Below are 6,000 nucleotides of genomic sequence, written 5' to 3'. Positions count from 1 at the left end.
TCAAAGGCCCTAAAGAGTCTAATCAAGTGATCTAATCAAAGGTCCCTTAACTGAATTTAATCGAAAGGTCCCATCTTCATGGCAGATGGAGTTCAGTGCCATCTCAGTTGGCCCTACTTTGGAGTTTGTGTTTCTGTGTGATGGAGCTGGACTCAGATGTGATCTTTGTCCACAAGCCTCTCCTGTTACTTTTAACAGATCTGTAGTTGGTGCTGGGGTTTAGTGTATACCCAGGGGACCTGAATCTCTGGACTGACCATGTTATAGCCAGGCCCTAAGCCTCAACAGATTTGCAACTCCTACACTCTGGTTTATTGGACTTACCCCACTCAGCTAACATGGAGGTGAAGAAGGTCAACCACCACACCATGGAGCCAAGAGTGCCTACAACTGAAGCAGGAGAATTGCACCCAGCATCCATGTGGAACCTAAGCCCCCTCTTGACATAGATGTGGAATGGACAAAACCATTCTAAGGTCCATGGGATAGAGGAATAGAGTATGGATTAGAGTGGACTTACTGATATTCTATACATGAACTATTGTGATTAGTAATCGAAGAAAATGTGGCATTGGTGTGGAGAAAGTGGCCATGGTGGCTGCTGAGGGTAGGGAGTAGGAGGAAGAGATGAGATGTGGGGGCATTTTCAGGGGTTGGAGTTAGCCTGGGTGGTGCTGCAGGGACAGTTACCAGACATTGTATGTCCTCCCATGGCCCACTGGGTGGATTGTGGGAGAGTGTGGGTTATGGTGTGGACCACTGACCATAAGGTGCAGTGGTGCCGAGAGATGTATTCACCAAGTGCAATGAATGTCTCATGATGATGGAGGAGGATGTTGTTATGGGGGGAGGAGTGGGGTGAGGGGGTGGGGGGTATATGGGGACCTCATATTTTTTAATGTAACATTAAAAAAATAAATAAAGACAAAAAAAAAAAAGGTCCCATCTACACTGTGTTTACAAGCACAGGAATGGGTTTGGGTTAGCCCAAGAACAAAACTTTCTGGGGTCTATAAAAGACAAACCAGGACACCTAAACATGCAACTATCATAAAAGCCAGCAATTGCACCCTTGGGCATTTATCCCAGAGAAATGAAACCTTAAGATCACACAAAACTTCCACACAAATGTTTGTAGCAACGTTATTTGTAATAGCCAAAAAATGGAAAAACCCAGGTAGTTAGACAAATTGTGGTACTTCTATACTATGGAATACTAACCAGCAATCAAAAGGAATAACCTATTCATATTGGAAGCAAATTGGATAAATCTTGAGGTAATTATGCTGCATGAGAAAAAGTCAACCCCAAAGGTTATACATTGTAGGATTCCTTTTATATAACATTCCTGAAATGACAAAATTATAGAAATAAGAACAGATTAGTTGTTGCCAAGGGTTAGGAATGAGTGGGAGAGAGGAAATGAGGAGTGGGTTGAGTATGGACATCAAAGGCTACAGAGAGGAACCTCATGGGGATGAAAAGTTTGCGTATCTTGACAGTACCAATGTTGGTATTGTGTTACGGGTTTTCAAGATGTGACCCTTGAAAGACACTAGATAAAGGGGATACAGGATCATGTTATTCATGGATTCATATGAGCCTACAATTATTTCAAAGTTAAAAGTTTGATTAAATATAGAAAAGTGAGTATTATTTTATCATTTTCCCTTTATAATAAAGGACTGAGAGGCACCGGTGTATGACAATGAGCGCCACCAGTGGTGGGTGGGGGTCGGATGAGGGCATGCAGGATGCCACTCAGTTTGCCTCTGAACTGAGCAGCACGGACTGCTGGCATGGTTGAGACACTTACCATTTAAAATTGTTTTTATCCTTAGTCATATATGTTTGATTTGCACCCAAAATAGACTGTGTTTAAAGACTCAAAACATAAGGGACCTGATGATGAAATATAAGATAATTAAGAGCAAAAACTGGTTAAGTCTGCCTTTCTACTTCAAAATTACCTTCACTAGATCTGTAAATCACATTCATCTGATAAAAATCCTTATATAGAACCTCAAGATGTCTTTGGTACTTCAAAAAAACAGTGTTAAAAATGGAATATAGAGTGACAATTATATCCAGTTTGGCTTTTCATTTATTGAGAATAAAGACTCTCTCCACTCCTACAATGTGTTATTTGCAGAATGCTTGCAAATAACGCCCTGGAATCTTTCCCCTCCTGTCATTTATCAACATAACTCAGAAATTATAAAAAATACAACAGTAGTGTTTTTAAGTATAAAATTCCCTAATTTCAGATATCTATTCCTGGAAAACAGATTTTGCCTATATTTGATGCTGTATCATGGAGTTAAATCCCAAAGTACTTTTTAGTATACAATCAGTTCCCAAACTAAATAGAACATATCATTTTCTCATTTATTTATCAGAAAGTTATGCTTTCTCTTATGTAAGTAAGAAATAAACCTCATGCATTTGCTGGAAATTTGCCTGTGATAACTTTATACTATGACTATCATTAATGATTGCATTAAAACAAACTTGATACTCTTTAATAATTCGTTTAAAACTTCATACGCTGCTTTCCTCACACACCACACAAAAATGGCAAAGCTATTTTTAAAATTCTTCAGAAGGGTGGGAGGGAAAGGCGTTTGCAAGTCGCATATGGCTAGGCAATGCTGATGTGTGCGCATGTCTTTTCCAGCTTTACAGCATCCTGTCCATGTCAGTTGTATGCCCACTGTCTTTTAACTTGAGCAGTCAGGAAATGGAGGGCCCTGGTTAATTTGGTGTCCTCCAAAACTAAAAATCACCACAAAGTCTGGGCACTCGGCTGGAATTAAGGCACCTCTTCCTTTGGCTAGCCTGGGGCTCTTGGGCAAATAAAGTAGCATGAAGGCAATATTAGCAGTGCCTACTTCCTAGGCTGTGTGTCTGAAGCCAGTCAAATAACCCACCAGGTTTTCATTTACATTTTGGCTTCTTTCTCACCTGTATGTTTTCTACTTCAAGTAACAGAAAATCCCCAACTCAACTGACTTAAGTAGTAAAAGAAATAGAAAGTGTGAGGTCAGGCAGCTTCAGGGTTGGTTAGGTCAGCAGCTCAACGATATCACTAAGGCTCTAGCTTCTTTCCCTTTCCCAGGGCTTCCATCCTCCATGGGCCAGCTTAGTCTCTCTTGGGGTCACAGGATGGTGGCACTGGGTCTATGGTGCCTTGTGGTCAATGACACTATCAAGAGGGATATCATCCCTTCCTGTGCATCTCTTTATTGCCCCAGCATACTTTCTCTCACCTCTCTTTTGGCAAAATTGGGACCCCTGGTCATTTCTTTGCCAGTTCCTAGCATGGAGAATGGGAGCTCCATGATTGGCTTAGACCAGGCTGAACATGGGACACTGAATAGAATTGATATTCTCTAGGTGGAGAAGAAGAGAGAAAGGCATTTTGGGTATGCAACCAATGTTGTCTACCATGGTCTCTTAGACTTAGGGTATCCCTGCTTAACATCATAGCTCTTTTCAGGTCAAAGCCACCCAAAGTTTTGGTTTTATATGACAAGGGTTCATAATGAGGACACGTAACTATACCAGTAGGTTCAGAACAGAAAGCTCTCCAGGCACCTATTCATTTATCTGTCAGACATGAACTCTGAGATGTGTGTTACCTGCCACATACACATAAACTGCGTGCAATTGATGAACAATTGCGTAGTGGTTGTGAGAGCAGGCTCTGAGTCAAACAGGCCTGGCTTCAAATCCTAGCTTTGTCCCTTGCCAGTCAAATTATCTTAGATAAGTTGCTTAACTTCTCCACATAATTTATAAAATGAGACCTTACAGGATTGTTGTGTGGAATTAGGTGAAATAATACATATAAAGAACAAAGCCTAGTGCCGAATGCATAGTTAGCAATCAATAAATGTAAGCTAGCTGCTGACAGAGGGCGGTGGTTATGATAATGGCTTAGACGTGACTTTGTACTGCTCAACAGCAGAACAAAGGTTTTCCCTACTTTCTTTATTGCCCCTAGTCTTTATCCATCCTACCCAGTTGATTCTTCATACAGCAGCCAGGGTGAGCTGTAAAAAACATACAGTAGATTATGTCACCATGGAACCATTGATAGGGTCTCTCTGGCCAGGAAGCAAGGCAAGCAGTCAAAACTCTGGTGTGGGGTGCTGGGGCTGGGAGGGCGGGAAAGTTCATGTGGCCACTCAGATCCGGGTTGGCATGGAAGGAAGTCCAGTACAATCTTACAGGTCCTCATCTTGCTTGGTACTCTGCTAGCACTTGAGATAACCCAATATGCTTTTTTATAGTCATTTAGATGGTAGCTCCATAAGGACAGAAATAGTAAGTGGTAAGCTTTTGAATGATTCTTTTCCAGATTGTCATATTATTTGACCACTCTATACTGACGAATGGGAAGACAGGGTCATGACAAAAATTTGTGTTTGTGCTTCCCTTTAGAACAAAGGAAGTTCTCTGTCCTCTTAATATCCTCCCTTGTTCACCCCTTTCCCCCATCCACAGTAGGATGTCACAGTATGTGGCTTGGAGGTCTAACCCTCTCATCTAACATTCCCCCTGCTGCATACAGAGTCCTTGGGGTAACAGAGCTTAATTTCTGCCAATTTTCAGTGTCTTTCCTAGGTTCCTGTGCCATCGGTCTATCCCCTGGTAGTTTGATAGGACTTTTGTCTCTAGAACGATACCATAGAGAAGGCTTTATTGTTCATTTCCCTCCATCTTTACCAGCACAGCCTCCTTTCCAACATCTGGTCTTCTCATTCATCCCAACTTCTTCATTAAAATTCCTACTCTGCACCCTTCTTTATCACCCTGAAATATTTCCCAAATCACAGTTACCTCTTGAATGAATACCTTACTTTTCCTCCATACTGGCTATTTTTCTCCCTAAATCAAAATTAAAAGTAATTATTCCTGAGTGCCATTTAAGTCCAGGATTCTGGATGAAGTGCCTACATTCCCTGATGTGACCCTTAATATTTGGATGATTAAATGTGTCATCACTGGAGAAATCAGCATTAATGTTAGACTTGGCATATACCCACTTTAACATCATAGCTCTTTTCAGGTCAAAGACACCCAAAGTTCTATAAATACTAGCAAAATAAAGGCATAGACATTTAGAATTGCAAGTGACCTTAGAATTCATTTAGTATGACCACCTCCCTATGCCAACCACTCCATTCATTGCCAACACCACGTGAGAGATGAGGAAACGAGCCCCAGGAAGGGCATGACTCACCCAGCCAGGCAGGGGCAGAACCAGGAGAGGGACCCTGTTCTTGCGCCCTGCTGCTCAGTTCTCTCCTCAGCACAAGGCTGCTTCTTCAATGAACTGTATATTAAATTATGCAAGACAGGAAAGCCTAGCTCCTGCCTTTTCCCACCTGTTCTCATGAGCTCCCAGACTGCTCTCTGACTGCCGGGCAGTCTGACCAGTCAATTGCTGACCCATAGCCAGTTGTGGGAGAACTTTTGGTTGAATCTGAAGGAAGTGTCCCTCTTTTTCCCAGACCCCAAGATTATGTGCCATCTCTGGGCATCCTGATGTCCAACTTTAATCTGAAATGACACATTGTTCAACAACAGCTTTTCATCATGGTTGTACTCTGTGTAAGAATAAAAATGGCAAAAAGTTTATAACAGGTAAAGAAAAACAAATATATTGGGAATTTTTTAACCTCTTGATCATGTAAAAGTGTATCAATACTTCCTTTTGTGTGTCTCTGAGTTTATCTGCTGAACGACTCACCAATGATTTAAAGAAAGGGGTTGGTAATCTGAAACTTTGTTTCCTTTTAGTTTCTCCATTCCAAATATACTGAATTATGTGAAATAAAAACATAACCAACTTCTTGCCAAGCATCCTAGTTGGCTACTGAGAATCAGTGTGTTTGCAAGTTCTGAAACATTTCAGGCAAATTCTGAAATTCTCTGGATGAAATCTAGCCTATTTTTCATTTTGGGGTATATTTTTAAATCAAGAATCACTCT

This window comes from Dasypus novemcinctus, chromosome 2 (assembly GCF_030445035.2).
Source record: "Dasypus novemcinctus isolate mDasNov1 chromosome 2, mDasNov1.1.hap2, whole genome shotgun sequence".
Classification (NCBI taxonomy): Eukaryota; Metazoa; Chordata; class Mammalia; order Cingulata; family Dasypodidae; genus Dasypus; species Dasypus novemcinctus.
Note: the sequence above shows the minus strand (reverse complement) of the source record.